Source organism: Mus caroli, unplaced genomic scaffold, assembly GCF_978045245.1.
Source record: "Mus caroli unplaced genomic scaffold, Mus_caroli_1 scaffold_6, whole genome shotgun sequence".
NCBI classification, from domain to species: domain Eukaryota; kingdom Metazoa; phylum Chordata; class Mammalia; order Rodentia; family Muridae; genus Mus; species Mus caroli.
Genome location: NW_028227261.1, coordinates 134,131,601 through 134,148,819, shown reverse-complemented (window position 1 = coordinate 134,148,819; position 17,219 = coordinate 134,131,601). Strand labels below are relative to the sequence as shown.

Genomic DNA, 17,219 nt, shown 5'->3' with positions numbered 1-17,219 from the left:
TTTAAAATTTAAAACTCTGGAGAGCTCACCGAAAACTGTGATCCCAACTCCATGTGAGACGTATAGCCCAAACTCATCATGTGTGAGTGCGTTGCAGTCCATGTGGGGCAGGCAGATGTCCAGATGGGCAATGCCTGTTGGAAGCTCTACTGTCTGGAACATGGGATTCAGCCTGATAGGCAGATGCCCAGAGATAAGACCATTGGTGGAGGGGATGACTCCTTCACCACCTTCTGTGAAACTGGAGTTGGAAAACATGTGCTTTGGGTGGTCTTTGTGGAGCAGGAGCCTACTGTAATGATGAGATCCGAAATGGCCCATACCGCCATTTCTTCCACCCAGAGCAGCTTTTCACTGGGAAAGAAGATGCAGCCAACAACTATGCCTATGGTCACTACACCGTTGGTAAGGAGATTATTGACCCAGTGCTGGACTAGATCCGCAAGCTGTCTGATCCGTGCACAGGACTTCAAGGCTTCGTAGTATTCCACAGCTTTGGAGTGGGCACTGGCCCTGGCTTCACCTCTCTGCTGATGGAGCGGCTTTCTGTTGATTATGGCAAGAAGTTCAAGCTGGAATTCTCCATCTACCCAGCCCCACAAGTGTCCACAGCTGTAGAGGAGCCTGACAACTCAATCCTGACCACCTATACCACCCTGGAATACTAACTGTGCCTTCATGGTGGACAATGAGACCATTTATGACATCTGCCACTGTAACCTGGATATTGAGCATCCAACCTCATCTGCCTCATCAGCCAAAATGTCTCCTCCATCACAGCTTCCTTGCACTTTGATGGGGCCTTCAGTGTGGACCTGACAAAGTTCCAGACCAACCTGGTGCCCTACCCTTGGCTACCTATGCACCAGTCTTTTCTGCAGAGAAGGCCTACTATAAGCAGCTATCAGTGGCAGAGATCGCCAATGCCTGTTTTGAGCCTGCCAACAAGATGGTGAAATGTGACCCTAGGCATGGCAAGTATATGGCCTACTGCCTGCTATACATTGGAGATGTGGTGCCCAAGGATGTTAATGCTGCCATTGCTGCCACCAAGACTAAGCACATCATCCAGTTTGTGGACTGGTGTCCCATAGGCTTCAAGGTTGGTATCAACTACCAGCCACCCACTGCGGTGCCTGGGGGTGACCTGGGAAAGGTGCAGCATGCAGTGTGTATGCTGAACAACGCAACTGCCATCGCTGAAGCCTAGACCCGTCTGGACCACAAGTTTGCCAAGAGGGCTGGTATGTGGGTGAGGGAATGGAGAAGGGGGAGTTCTCTGAGGCTAGAGAGGATATAGCTGCCCTGGGAAAAGATTATGAGGAAGTAGGCATCGATTCCTATGCGGACAGGGGTGTGGGAGAAGAATAGACAGCTACTTGGAGCATGTTCACTGTGTTTATTATAAAATCCTTTAGAAATAAACAGTTGTCTTGCATGGTAATAAATAAATAAATAAACAAACAAACAAATAGAAATTCAACTCTGATAATGTCACTCATTTTCCTGTTTTAAAATATTTCGGACACTCGCCAGCTACCACAACACCCGCCACAGGATCTTAAGACTTCTGGTGAGTGGAGCACAGCTTCTGCTCCAATCCAAGTGCTCGGGACCTGAGGCTGCATTAGTTAGGGAAGCAGAAACCAGTCTGAGTAGGGCCACAGGCCTCATCCGGCCGGATCAGCACCGGGGTAGCGGGGGCCCAGGGTTGCCTGAAACCCGCCAGCTACCCACGACCCCCGCCTCAGGATTTTGGGACTGCTGGTGAGTGGAACACAGCTTCTGATCCAGTCCAATCACTCGGGACCTGAGACTGCTCTGGTTGGGGAGAGAGAAATCCGGCCTACATAGGGCCACAACCCTCTTCCGGTCAGAAAAGCACCGGGGCAGCTGGGGCGCAGGGTCGGCTGACACTCGCCAGCTACCCACAACACCCTCCACAGGACCTTAAGACTTCTGGTGAGTGGAGCACAGCTTCTGCTCCAATCCAAGTGCTCGGGACCTGAGACTGCATTAGTTAGGGAAGCAGAAACAGGCCTGAGTAGGGCCACAGGCCTCATCCGGCCGGATCAGCGTCGGGGTAGCGGGAGAGCAGGGTTGCCTGACACCCGCCAGCTACCCACGACCCCCACCGCAGGATTTTGGGACTGCTGGTGAGTGGAACACAGCTTCTGCTCCAATCTTTAAACAGTGACAACGACAACAACTAACCCCAGAGATTACCAGATGGCGAAAGGTAAACGTAATAATCTTACTAACAGAAACCACGACCACTCACCATCATCAGAACCCAGCACCCCCACTTCGCCCAGTCCAGGGCACCCCAACACACCGGAAAAGCTAGACACGGATTTAAAAGCATATCTCCTGATGATGATAGAGGACTTCAAGAAGGACTTCAATAACACACTTAAAGAAATGCAGGAGAACACTGCTAAACAGGCAGAAGACAATAAAGAGGAAGCACAAAAATCCCTTAAAGAATTGCAGGAGAACACAGCTAAAGAGTTACAAATCCTTAAAGAAAAACAGGATAACATTATCAAACAGGTAGAAGTCCTTACAGAAAAACAGGAAAACACATCCAAACAGATGATGGAAATGAACAAAACCATACTAGACCTAAAAAGGGAAGTAGACACAATAAAGAAAACCCAAAATGAGGCAACACTGGAGATAGAAACCCTAGGAAAGAAATCTGGAACCATAGATACGAGCATCAGCAACAGAATACAAGAGATGGAAGAGAGAATCTCAGGTGCAGAAGATTCCATAGAGAACATCGGCACAACAATCAAGGAAAATGTAAAATGCAAAAAGATCCTAACTCAAAACATCCAAGAAATACAGGACGCAATGAGAAGACCAAACCTACTGATAATAGGAGTGGATGAGAATGAAGATTTTCAACTCAAAGGACCAGCAAACATCTTCAACAAAATTATAGAAGAAAACTTCCCAAATCTAAAGAAAGAGATGCCCATGAACATACAAGAAGCCTACAGAACTCCAAATAGACTGGACCAGAAAAGAAATACCTCCCGACACATTATAATCAGAACAACAAATGCTCTAAATAAAGATAGAATACTAAAAGCAGTAAGAGAAAAAGGTCAAGTAACATATAAAGGCAAGCCTATCAGAATTACACCAGATTTTTCACCAGAGACTATGAAAGCCAGAAGATCCTGGACGGATGTTATACAGACACTAAAAGAACACAAATTCCAGCCCAGGCTACTATACCCAGCCAAACTCTCAATTAACATAGATGGAGAAACCAAAGTATTCCACGACAAAACCAAATTCACACATTATCTCTCCACGAATCCAGCCCTTCAAAGGATAATAACAGAAAAAAAACCAATACAAGGACAGGAACCACGCCCTAGAAACAACAAGAAGGTAATCCCTCAACAAACCTAAAAGAAGACAGCCACAAGAACAAAATGCCAACTTTAACAACAATAATAACAGGAAACAACAATTACTTTTCCTTAATATCTCTTAATATCAATGGACTCAACTCCCCGATAAAAAGACATAGACTAACAAACTGGCTACACAAACAAGACCCAACATTTTGCTGCTTACAGGAAACTCATCTCAGAGAAAAGGATAGACACTACCTCAGAATGAAAGGCTGGAAAACAATTTTCCAAGCAAATGGCATGAAGAAACAAGCTGGAGTAGCCATTCTAATATCTGATAAGATTGACTTCCAACCCAAAGTCATTAAAAAAGACAGGGAGGGACACTTCATACTCATCAAAGGTAAAATCCTCCAAGAGGAACTATCAATCCTGAATATCTATGCTCCAAATACAAAGGCAGCCACATTCATTAAAGAAACTTTAGTAAATCTCAAAGCACACATTGCACCTCATACAATAATAGTGGGAGACTTCAACACACCACTTTCACCAATGGACAGATCATGGAAACAGAAACTAAACAGGGACACAGTGAAACTAACAGAAATTATGAATCAAATGGATCTGGCAGATATCTACAGAACATTCTATCCTAAAACAAAAGGATATACCTTCTTCTCAGCACCTCATGGTACCTTCTCCAAAATTGACCACATAATTGGTCACAAAGCAGGCCTCAACAGATACAAAAATATTGAAATTGTCCCATGCATCCTTTCAGATCACCATGGACTAAGGCTGATCTTCAATAACAAAATAAATAATAGAAAGCCAACCTTCACGTGGAAACTGAACAACACTCTTCTCAATGATAGCTTGGTCAAGGAAGGAATAAAGAAAGAAATTAAGGACTTTTTAGAGTTCAATGAAAATGAAGCCACAACATACCCAAACTTATGGGACGCAATGAAAGCATTTCTAAGAGGAAAACTCATAGCTCTGAGTGCCTCTAAAAGGAAACTAGACAGAGCACACATTAGCAGCTTGACAACACACCTAAAAGCACTAGAACAAAAGGAAGCAAATTCACCCAAGAGGAGTAGACGGCAGGAAATAATCAAACTCAGGGGTGAAATCAACCAAGTGGAAACAAGAAAAACTATTCAAAGAATCAACCAATCAAGGAGCTGGTTCTTTGAGAAAATCAACAAGATAGATAAACCCTTAGCCAGACTCACTAGAGGGCACAGGGAAAGCATCCTAATTAACAAAATCAGAAATGAAAAAGGAGACATAACAACAGATCCTGAAGACATCCAAAACACCATCAGATCCTTCTACCAAAGGCTATACTCAACAAAACTGGAGAACCTGGAAGAAATGGAGAAGTTCCTAGACAGATACCAGGTACCAAAGTTGAATCAAGATCAGGTTAATGATCTAAACAGCCCTATATCCCCCAAAGAAATAGAAGCAGTCATTAATAGTCTCCCAACTAAAAAAAGGCCAGGACCAGATGGGTTTAGTGCAGAGTTCTATCAGACCTTCAAAGAAGATCTAATCCCAGTTCTTCACAAACTATTCCACAAAATAGAAACAGAAGGTACTCTACCCAACTCATTCTATGAAGCCACAATTACTCTGATACCTAAACCACAAAAAGACCCAACAAAGATAGAAAACTTCAGACCAATATCCCTTATGAATATTGGTGCAAAAATCCTCAATAAAGTTCTTGCTAACCGAATCCAAGAACACATCAAAACAATCATCCATCCTGACCAAGTAGGTTTCATCCCAGGGATGCAGGGATGGTTCAATATACGGAAATCCATCAACGTAATCCAGTATATAAACAAACTCAAAGACAAAAACCACATGGTCATCTCGTTAGATGAGGAAAAAGCATTTGACAAGATCCAACACCCATTCAAGATAAAAGTCTTGGAAATATCAGGAATTCAAGGCCCATACCTAAACATGATAAAAGCAATCTACAGCAAACCAGTAGCCAACATCAAAGTAAATGGTGAGAAGCTTGAAGCAATCCCTCTAAAATCAGGGACTAGACAAGGCTGTCCACTTTCTCCATACCTATTCAACATTGTACTTGAAGTCCTAGCCAGAGCAATTCGACAACAAAAGGAGATCAAAGGGATACAAATTGGAAAAGATGAAGTCAAAATATCACTCTTTGCAGATGGTATGATAATATATATAAGTGACCCTAAAAATTCCACCAGAGAACTCCTAAGCCTGATAAACAGCTTCGGTGATGTAGCTGGATATAAAATTAACTCAAACAAATCAATGGCCTTTCTCTACACACAGAATAAACAGGCTGAGAAAGAAATTAGGGAAACAACACCCTTCTCAATAGTCACAAATAATATAAAATATCTTGGCATGACTCTAACTAAGGAAGTGAAAGATCTGTATAATAAAAACTTCAAGTCTCTGAAGAAAGAAATTCTAGAAGATCTCAGAAGATGGAAAGATCTCCCATGCTCATGGATTGGCAGGATCAACAGTGTAAAAATGGCTATCTTGCCAAAAGCAATCTACAGATTCAATGCAATCCCCATCAAAATTCCAAATCAATTCTTCAACGAATTAGAAAGTGCAATCTGCAAATTCATCTGGAATAACAAAAAACCTAGGATAGCAAAAACTCTTCTCAAGGATAAAAGAACCTCTGGTGGAATACCATGCCGGACCTAAAGCTCTACTACAGAGCAATTGTGATAAAAACCGCATGGTACTGGTATAGTGACAGACAAATAGACCAATGGAATAGAATTGAAGACCCAGAAATGAACCCACACACCTACGGTCACTTGATCTTCGACAAGGGAGCTAAAAACATCCAGTGGAAGAAAGACAGCATTTTCAACAAATGGTGCTGGCACAACTGGTTGTTAACATGTAGAAGAATGCGAATCGATCCATTCCTATCTCCTTGTACTAAGGTCAAGTCTAAGTGGATCAAGGAACTTCACATAAAACCAGAGACACTGAAACTTATAGAGGAGAAAGTGGGGAAAAGCCTTGAAGATATGGGCACAGGGGAAAAATTCCTGAATAGAACAGTAATGGCTTGTGCTGTAAGATCGAGAATTGACAAGTGGGACCTCATGAAACTACAAAGCTTCTGCAAGGCTAAAGACACCATCAATAAGACAAAAAACCACCAACAGTTTGGGAAAGGATCTTCACCTATCCTAAATCAGATAAGGGACTAATATCCAATATATATAAAGAACTCAAGAAGGTGGACTCCAGAAAGTCAAATAACCCCATTAAAAAATGGGGCTCAGAACTGAACAAAGAATTCTCACCTGAGGAATACCGAATGGCAGAGAAACACCTGAAAAAATGTTCAACATCCTTAATCATCAGGGAAATGCAAATCAAAACAACCCTGAGATTCCACCTCACACCAGTCAGAATGGCTAAGATCAAAAATTCAGGTGACAGCAGATGCTGGCGAGGATGTGGAGAAAGAGGAACACTCCTCCATTGTTGGTGGGATTGCAAGCTTGTACAACCACTCTGGAAATCAGTCTGGCGGTTCCTCAGAAAATTGGACATAGTACTACCGGAGGATCCAGCAATACCTCTCCTGGGCATATATCCAGAAGATGTCCCAACCGGTAAAAAGGACACATGCTCCACTATGTTCATAGCAGCCCTATTTATAATAGCCAGAAGCTGGAAAGAACCCAGATGTCCCTCAACAGAGGAATGGATACAGAAATTATGGTACATTTACACAATGGAGTACTACTCAGCTATTAAAAAGAATGAATTTATGAAATTCCTAGCCAAATGGATGGACCTGGAGGGCATCATCTTGAGTGAAGTAACACAATCACAAAAGAACTCACACAATATGTATTCACTGATAAGTGGATATTAGCCCAAAACTTAGGATACCCAAGATATAAGATACAATTTGATAAACGCATGAAACTCAAGAAGAATGAAGACCAAAGTGTGGACACTGTGCACCTTCTTAGAATTGGGAACAGAACACCCAGGGAAGGAGTTACAGAGACAAAGTTGGGAGCTGTGATGAAAGGATGGACCATTTAGAGACTGCCGTATCTAGGGATCCATCCCATAATCAGCTTCTAAACGCTGACACCATTGCATACACTAGCAAGATTTTGCTGAAAGGACCCAAATATAGCTGTCTCTTGTGAGACGATGCCGGGGCCTAGCAAACACAGGAGTGGATGTTCACAGTCAGCTATTGGATGTATCACAGGGCTCCCAATGGAGAAGCTAGAGAAAGTACCCAAGGAGATAAAGGGATCTGCAACCCTATTGTTGGAACAACATGATGTACTAACCAGAACCCCGGAGCTCTTGTCTCTAGCTGCATATGTATCGAAAGATGGCCTAGTCGGCCATCAATGGAAAGAGAGGCCCATTGGACTTGCAAACTTTATATGCCCCAATATAGGGGAATGCCAGGGCCAAAAGAATGGGAATGGGTGGGTAGGGAAGTGGGGGGCGCTATGGGGGACTTTTGGGATAGCATTGGAAATGTAATTGAGGAAAATATGTAATAAAAATATTAAAAATCAAAAAAAAATAAAAAAATAAAATATTTCAGTGGCAACCTGCATATTAGACTAGTGGTAATTTTAAAGCATTTTATTAATTATTTGAGAATTTCATACCTGCATACAATATATTTTGAGCATAATCACTACCTAATCTTCTCCCTACCTCTTCCTAGATCTTCTCCCTACATCCCCATTTCTTCTCAACTTCATGTCATTCTTTTTTTAAATGACTTACAGAGTGCAATTGGACTGTTTATACACAAAAGGATGGGAGTCTACTCAGTAGATCATGATAGACCTACAGGGTGCACATCCTTATGGAAAACTGATTTTCAGGTCTCTAGCACCCATCAACTAGGGGTAGATTCTTGATAACTCTTAGCTCCCTCTGAACTGGCATGTTGCCTGGCTTAGTCTTGTGCAGGACGGTAGTGCTGGTTAGCTCATGAGTTCTTCAGTCATGCCATGCCCAGAATACACTGTTTTGCCAGGGTCCTCCCTGACCGTTTACAATGAATGAATTCCATGTATGACTGAGTGCCTAATAGACACTTAATCTTTTCACGTGATTAATTGAGAGTCTCTTAATTAATGACTGTCCACATCACAAAGTTCTCTGATCAGGTCTGAGAGCTCTGCTAAACTATGGGTATAGAAATAAAAATTTAGAGGGCAGTTTGATTCTATATACATTTAGCAAAATAGCGGTCAGTTGGTTCTTGGGACCTGTGAGCTTCCTAGTCACAAGGTTTTACCCAGATTGCAAGTACTAGGTATATATTTCTACTTGTGGAATAGGCTTTAAGTCCAATCAAAAAGCATTTTGTTACCACCATAATATTTCTGCCACCATTGCATCCATAGACATAGCTTGCCACAGCAGTCATTACAGTAGCTCTCAAGGTCATTTCTGGAGGATTCTTCTTTCCCTGTAGCCTTCTGGTACTATGAGACCTAATCACTGGGAAGAAACTTCCTGGTTAGTAACAATTTGATTTCCCCATTTCCTGTGACCAAAGAGGTATCTTTGGTCACACACACACACACACACACACACACACACACCTGCTTCCATGTGGCCTTTTCAAACATTCTTAGTTATTGTTCCCTCTACCCCTTCTGCCCTACCTTTCCTTTCCTCTCCCTACTTTCTCTTAATATATTTCCTTAATATATAATCTCAATACATATCTTCTGTTCTGCTAGAATCCTTCTGTTTAGTTATTCATATGTAAAGTATATCAGAGGCAGCTCTTGCTGTGGAGCTTAGGGATAGAAGGCCCTTCTCAGGCTCATCTAGCCATGCCATTGAAGAAACTAAAAACAGCTGCCTTGTCATCAGCACTTTAAAATCCATGATTCCTTATATAGATCATCTTTTCCTACTCCAAACATTAGCATCTTGTTGTGTTGAATTGTATCCGAATTATAGAACCTGTATATTACTTTCTTGCTTTGCTTGACCATGTACTTTCTTCCTTCTCCCATTTGGACCATGCCTATGTATAGCACTAATCCTTGCAGCTAATTTCTCTACAACTGTGAAAATTCCTATTGTTTCTTACCTATTTTACAGCTCCTGCTTCTTCCCGTTTTTCTTGACATCTTCTCCCTTGTTTGGTCTCTCTCTCTCTCTCTCTCTCTCTCTCTCTCTCTCTCTCTCTCTCTCTCTCTGTCTGTCTGATAAATTTCAAGAGATGTGATTCAAAATATATTATACCTCTATTAGACTGATAATTTGGCTTGCTTTATATTTTAAATGCAAAATAATTTTCATATTAATGTTTAATTTGGGGACTTAGCAACATCATCTTTTAGATGCTGCAAAAAAAAAAAAAATCTACAGTATTGAATGAGAATATTGACCTCCCATAAAAGGTGTCAAGCAGATGGCTACCATGTTGACAGTCTGAATATTTGAACCTCTTTCCCCTTGTGGTCTAAACTCATGTGATGAAATCCCCAACCGAATGTTGATAATGGTTTAGGAGGAGGGATCTTTGCTAAGTCTTCATGATTAGACTCAGTTATATCTTGGGTCCTGTAAGTCCTAAGCACCACGGCTGTTAGAAATAAATGTCTTCTCTACATATGTTCATGATATTTTACTACAGCAGCCTGAACAGAATTAGATGCAATTCTCCCACACCCTTGTGGACAATCTTTGTCAATAATATTTAAGATGATTATTAGAGAATAATGTAAATTACATTATGAGACATGACCATTGCTCTTCCTCTGATTCCTTGGGTATTTTCCTTGAGCAGTTCAGATCATAAGAAGGTGCTTTAAGAGGGAAACAGAGCCTCTTAATCATGCATATATGAATACAAAATGTGAATAACAATTCAATCGTTAATTGGAAAAAAACTGGGAGTTATTCTGGGAAAAAAAAAAAAACGTAGCCAGAGTGACAGGGAGTTAGGTGTAAGATTGTATCTCCTACAAATATCAGAGAGGCTACAACCATAAAATCTCACCAGCTAGCTGCCCAAACACTAGCTTAACAAGGAGGGTAGCAAATACACACGCTAATGTGGAAGGATAAAAACCCATGAGGCCTTGACAAATACCTACAGGCAACAGAGAGCCAGTCTGGGTAGGGAGTTGGAAACCAGGAGGGTTTAGGCATTGGTTCTCAGTCTGTGGGTCATGTTACCTATGGGTTTGAACACCATTTCATAGGGATGACATATCAGATATCCTGCATATCAGAGTTATATTACTGTTCATGACAGTAGCAAAATTAAACTGTTATGCATTGACAATGAAATAATTTTGTGATCCATGGTTAGTTACCACATCATGAGGGGCTGACCAAAAGGGTTGCAGTATTAGAAAACCTAAGAACCACTGGTTTACCTGGAGGAAAGGAAGAGGAAATGATATAATCACAATTTTAATAATATTTTAGAACATTTGTTTTTCTTGGAAGAAAAACATATTGTAAGTTCATTGTTCTTCTTTTAGAAAACATGTTACCATATTTTATTTTTTTCCAGGGACTAGTGATATATTAAAATGAGGGCATGTTTAAACTTGAAATATCCATTTAAGAGTCACAGGAAAGATTAGAGTATTCCTGTTGGAAAATGTCATGAAGTGTAAATTTATATTCGTATATAAAGAAAACATTGTTTGGGCCAATATAAAATACTAGGTGTTATTTTTATAACAAATTTGGTTGTGTTTACACTGTGTTTAAAAACATGTCAGGAATGTGTCACCAACATTGACAGTGGCTTCCATTTTCACCTCTTCCAGGAAATAATGAGACAAATAAGCAAAGCAAAGACAGATGTCTGACCACAGGCTAACATCTGACATTCACCTGGCATAGGCCTTTATGTGGTAATATTCAGAAATGCAGACCTCAGTATCTGTGTTCAGCGTGCTGTTTGTAATCAGGTATGCAAAACATCTTTGTATTTCATTTCCCTAACCCCAAGAGAAGAGCAACTGCAAAACACCTTCCAGTGTGGCTATAGTTTGCTCCCTTTGAAAATGACATTGAAATTTGATTGTTGTGGTGATGGTAATGCTGGTAAGTTTTGGAAGAATGCTTTTCTGGAAGGAGTTTTTACTCTCAGGAAATCTTCTGGTTGCTGTGAGAAGAGTCTCATGTGAATGTCCTTTTCACATTACTGTCATATTCTCCTCAACCAGGGAGCTACTGACTGAGGACAGCTATCATGTCCACTGGAGGAAGAACACTTCAATCCATAGTGCCCAGGCTCCATCAGACTGGACCCAGAAAAATTCTGTGTTCACCAAATAGCTGTTGGAAAGGGCTAAACCCTACAAGTGACAAGATCCAAAAATGTGGTCATTGAGAGGCAGGAAATAGAAGGAATCCGAAGATAATAGAGTACACGAACTTCTACAGCCTTATCCATCAGGAAGCCGTTTTGAAGGTCATGATGAAGAATTCTGAAGAAGCCTCACAAAACTAATAGCAAGCTGTACTTCCTACGGAACTGGCAGGGTACTGTAACATTGGCAATTGACTCTCCTGACTCTCCAAATCCTGTCAGATTTTGCTATAGTACCCTCCACCACATAGAGTGTGAGAATGTAACTTTGTTTTATAAAACACATTGTCTAAGACTCTAGGCTCATCATACATTCATGATATCCCTAGGGCTCCGTCTAAATTACTTGTCTTATTACCCACTCCCCATATTTCAATTACAGGGTAAAACTGTGATCTGATCACTCCCAGAACTCTGTCTCCATACCTGGCTGCTTCCTTGAAATATCAGTCATACTGTCTTGCCGTTAATGGCTAACACTATACAGGGAGCTCATAGGTATTGTCAACTCAATGTTCTCCAATTTGCCACATATGAATCCACAAGCTAGACCAAACTGCTCTTGTTTTGCTCATTTTTCTTAGTAAGTGGCACACCATAAATAAGTTTTCAAAACCAGAGAAATGAAAATGATCTCAATGCATGTGTCTCTCTTATCCACACTCTGTGCATCCATTCTCTAGACAAGTCTTGAAAATTCTGCCTCTCTGTACCCTTCATAAACTCCTTTGCCACAGTTGTTCCTAGATATTTTCTGCACCTCTACAGCCTCAGTTTCCTCTGCTTAGTTCTTCTCTTCGAAGAACAATCTCAGTGTGATTGTTGTTAATTTTGTCTAAGGTACATTTTTAGTAGATTTATTCTGCCCATTATCTACCAACCCCTCATTTAAAAAAATACTCTTCAGCTAGCATACTGTGCTTTCTATATAATATCTCATATTTTTATACCGGGTTTGACACTTGACCCCTGATTAGTCAGGGGGTTAAGATTTTAGACTTACTAGATTTTTATTTCCCTATACATCCTTTTAAATTGCACACCCAGTCTTTCCACATTCCCATCTTCTGTCTCACACAGTCTTACCTCTCTTTCCCCCAGCTTGTTAAATTTTGCCTCACCTTTTGACATCTCTCCCCAGCAAGGCTAGCCAGACTCCCCCTCTGTTTTACCTCTCAGGTCAATGGTTCTTGTCATAGTAGCGACTGCACCTTTGTTATTTGCCCCTACACCATCAAAAGCACTATCAGGTTTGCTGCTAAGATGTCTTTCTGGATCATCCTTCTGCTTTCCCTGCTTATAATCTGCCTTCCTCAGAAGCTGGCATGGTGACTGGTTTAGAATTATCACAACTTATAAACACCTTTATAAATAGGTTCACTCCTCTGCTTTCTCTGTGTGTGTCTAGTCCCAGAACAGCCAGTATTTTTCTCCGAGAAATTTGGATAACTGCTGTGCTTAGTCTTGCCTCTACAGACTCTTTTAGCAGATGTTGCTTATAAAATTCCAAGTTGTAAGGTCAGAGTGACTTTTAAGATGTGGACTCTAAGGTAGACTACTTCATCGACTAGTTCTGAGAAATGACAAGAAGTAGATACTGCAGTTATTATTTGGTATTTAAAAATCTATCTCCTTTCTATCATTTATTCTGAGGCTGATGAAGTAGAGTGTCAAAGCCCAGTCTTTAAGAATTGATTTCATGGCAAGTAAGTAAATAATACTCTCATTAATGTTGCTTGCCAGGGAGCTATGGACACAAGTCATTTTTCACTCATTTATACCACTTTGAGCTGACATTTCTGCTCCTTCCTATAGATCTCTGTCCTAGGTATTTTATTGTGTGGTAGACTATATTGTGTTATACCTTTAAAATATAATTTTAAGATTTATTTTCATTCATGTGTACAGTTGTGTCTCTCTGTGTGCATACCAGGTGTGTGTGTGTGTGTGTGTGTGTGTGTGTGTGTGTGTGTGTGTGTGTGTCAGATGATCCCCTGAAGCTAGGGTTTCAGGCAGTTGTGCATTCTGTACACATTTAATAAAATACATTTTATCAAATGTACATTTTTATAAACATTTCTAAATTTTGTTTTGTTTTATATACACTTTATATACATAACGCATAGTTTATTTGAATTCTAAAAAATTATAAAATACACATTTAATAAAATATGTACAGAAAGATAACATTTTAATTAAAATACATTTATTAAAATATTTTGTAGTAAGAACTAAATGACTTGTCTGAAGTTGGACAGGTCCATGGAAAAATCTCAAAAGGTTCTGACTCAAATAGAACTCTTTGTGTTCTTAGTGCAAAGTCCTGGCATGTTATCAATAGGGTTGAGTCATGTCTGTTTATGTAGCAGAAGATGGCCTAGCCAGCCATCATTGGAAAGAGAGGCCCCTTGGTCTTGCAAACTTTACATGCCCCAGTACAAGGGAACACCAGGGCCAAGAAGTGGGGGTGGGTGGGTAGGGGAGCAGGGTGGGGGGAGGGTATGGGGGACTTTTGGGATAGCATTGGAAATGTAAATGAAGAAAATATCTAATAAAAATGAAAAAAAAAAGAAATTCACATTCCCAGCCTTATTAAAGCTTTACATTGGGTGGGGGATGGATGGTGGTTAAAGGAGTAAAAGCTGTAAAATGAACCCGCAAGTAAAAGCATGCAGAGCTGAATGCCTTAGCACACAGTTCCCTCAGATGATGAGTGCCTAAGTCAGCGTTCTGTAGCTGTGAAGAGTTAGCATCATAAGTAAGGGAACTCTGATAGAACAAAGCATTTCATTACGGCTTTGCTTAGAGTCTCAGAGGTTACCCCTGTTATCAACATGACTAGAAACCTGACAGCATGCAGCAGTGTACTGAAGAAGTAGGTGAGAACTACTGACTTGTAAGCACTGACCCTGATTTGTAGGCAGAGAGAGAAGAGAAACTCTGGGATTAGGGATTAATGTGAGTTTTTGGAACATCGAAGCCCATCCTTAGTGACATACTTTTTCCAGCAAGACCATACCTTCGAATCTTTTTCATCCTTTCAAATAATTTCACTTCCTGGTGACTAAGCATCCAAATATATGAGCCTATGAGGGCCATTCCTATTTAAACCATCACAATGAAAGAAAGTCACCTTTGTGCTACTATTTTATTACAAATTTTATATTATACACATCATATCTAAAGCTTTTGGTATATATTTCAATGTAATTAATAAACTTATTGGTTAAAACTATCAGATGTCTTTGAAAGCAGCAATATTTAGGGAATTATAGAATCATACTTTTATGCAAATGAGTCCTTAGATTAGCTAACTAGACAGTACTTGTAAATATTGTTTCATGGGGATTTACCAGTGAGAAATGGGACCCTTGGATGGTCTGAGTTATAGACATGGAATAATGATGGAAACAGTAATTGAAAGTGGAAATCCTTCCTCAGTATCTACTTTAGAAAAAAAAATAGGTCTTCCAGATTTTAGAGAATTTATCTTTTCATATACATTTGGTTAATTTTTGCTTTAACTATTTATTTTTAATTAATTATTTTACTTTTCTACATCTGAAATGTTGCTCCCCTCCTGATCTCTTCTCCTGATCGCCCTTCCTAGGGTTCTTCACCCCCTCCCCTTTGCCTCTGAGAGGGTAGTCCCCATACATCTCCACCCCTGGCATACCCTTTCCTTTGGAGCATCAAGTATGTACAGGATTAAGCACATTCTCTCCCACTGAGACCAGGCAAGGCATTCCTCAGTTGCATATGTGCTGTGGGTCTTGGACCAGTAGTCTTCAATCTACTGTTACATTTGTCTATGTGTGCAGGATATGTATACGCGTGCACTTGAGAGTGTGGATATGCTTTGTTGTGTATGTGGAGTCAGAGGTCAACTCTGGGTATCCTCTTCTAGGGCTGCCCTCTTATTTCTTGAGACACTTTCTCTCACTGAATCTCACTATCTCTCATCTCACTATGTTTTGCATAGGCTGGATGGAGTATCTGCCTTTTTCTATTCCCCAAAACCAGGGTTAAAAATACATGCAATCACATTTAACCTTTATGTAGATGCTGGTGTTTCAAATCCTGATTTATATGGTAAACAGCTTATCCACTGAACTATCTCTCCAGACTTTGTTATTTTTTAAGAGTGGGTTGTTAGAAGCTGAGCATACTTAGAATTGTACAGACAATAAAGATCATTTCTTCTTGATTCCTTTGACAGATGTCCTTTGTTATTTCAGCAAAACTGAGTTCTCTCTGCTGTTACCACCTTTGCCTACTGCTATCCCCATCCTAAAGCCCTTTTGTTATATCATATCATGAGGAGCTTGAGAAATTCCCTCTGCCTCTCCCCCTCCCTCTCCCTCCCTCCTCCCTCTCCCTTCCTCTCCCTCCCTCCCTCCCTCCCTCTCTCTCTCTCTCTCTCTCTCTCTCTCTCTCTCTCTCTTTCTCTCTCTCTCTCTCTCTCTCTCACTCACACACACACACACACACACACACACAAAACAAACAAAAACCTAATGGCACTTTTCTCTTCTTAAAATCTTCAATAGAAATAAATAGAAGGTTTAGTATAACATATGGATGTGCAATGTCTCCAAAGAATTGGGAACTCAGCTTTTCTTTAAACTAGCCCCCCTCCAGTCTGCTCTACGATCTGAATGCATTGAGGACTGAGTTTGCCGAGTTCATTATTAAACAGTTATTCAAATCTATTCTTACACCCTTCTGCTTCTCCTGCCCAGCTGGCTCTTAATTAGTGTTGTAATCAGACTATCAAGAGATTGCTATGATTCTAGTCAGGTGAGTGATAACCTAATCCAGCAAAGTTAAAGACCTTTCTTACAAGGAGTATTTACTGGATAATTTCCCTCTGGGTTTGACTTTAATCTATGTAATGAGAAAATGCAACATAGTTCACATTTTCTGGAGATAATGAAGCTATAGATGACCTGCCTGCATGCAAAGTTACAGAGCAAATGTTGATAACTGCATAGCAATTAATTATGCAAGCATCTTCATCAGCCACTAGTTATTACTCATCTGCGTTTGCTTAACAACCATGCCAGCTCATGTGGAGGACAGACAAATAAAGACCTTTAAATTAGATTAATTTCATTCCCACTGTGGTGCTAGGATCCTTCCAGTAAGTCTTTCTTGCTAGGTGAATATTCTCTTATGGAGCTACATCCATTCATGTATTAATTCCAGAGGTAGATGACATTCAAGACAAAGAAAAGTTCATAAAGCAATTGCCAAAATTAATACTTATAATCACTATGTAGGCATTACTATCTGCAGTCATAGTAATAACAAATACCCATAGCAAATCCCACAAATTTCACAGCATTTATTTCTGAGTTGTATAGTCGTAGAAAAGCTCCAAGTCTTTCTTTTTATTAAATTATATTTATTTACATTTCAAATATTGCCTCCTGTCCCCCTTCCCAGTCTCCCCT

The 17,219-nt window shown here is 40.4% G+C and overlaps 1 protein-coding gene and 1 pseudogene across 1 annotated transcript in view; one reads left to right on the top strand and one right to left on the bottom strand.

The window, feature by feature from the left end:
* The window catches only part of Nkain3 (sodium/potassium transporting ATPase interacting 3), a 651,800-nt gene that overhangs the window by 252,870 nt on the left and 381,711 nt on the right, over positions 1-17,219 (bottom strand). The window lies entirely within an intron of this gene.
* LOC110292381 (tubulin alpha-4A chain pseudogene) lies at positions 79-1,371 on the top strand (annotated as a pseudogene).